The sequence below is a fragment of the Gavialis gangeticus genome, unplaced genomic scaffold (genome assembly GCF_001723915.1).
Source record: "Gavialis gangeticus isolate Ggan-Ray unplaced genomic scaffold, GavGan_comp1, whole genome shotgun sequence".
Taxonomy (NCBI): domain Eukaryota; kingdom Metazoa; phylum Chordata; order Crocodylia; family Gavialidae; genus Gavialis; species Gavialis gangeticus.
In genome coordinates, this window is record NW_017728981.1 from 1,896,756 (window position 1) to 1,897,061 (window position 306).

The window sequence follows — 306 nt, forward strand, 5'->3', positions numbered from 1 at the left end:
GGGGGGGAGGGGGGGGCCAGAACTTTGCCCTGTGTTACCAGCCTGGCCCCCTCCTGGGGTGGGAGCTGGGGGTGGACAGGGGTCAGGGTGCAGGCCATGAAGGGGGGACTTAGTCATCCCCCCTGCCATCTTGTCTCACAAAGGGACCACGTGCTGCGCTGTCGTGGAGCAGATGGGGCTTTTGTCTGGTGGGGAGGTGCAGCCCAGCTGCGGGTTGCCCGTGGACTGGGTCCAGGGCAGCCGACTGGGGGTGGGGGCAGGACAGGGCTGGGCATGCACGGGCCCTCATCACTGTGGGGGGGGGGG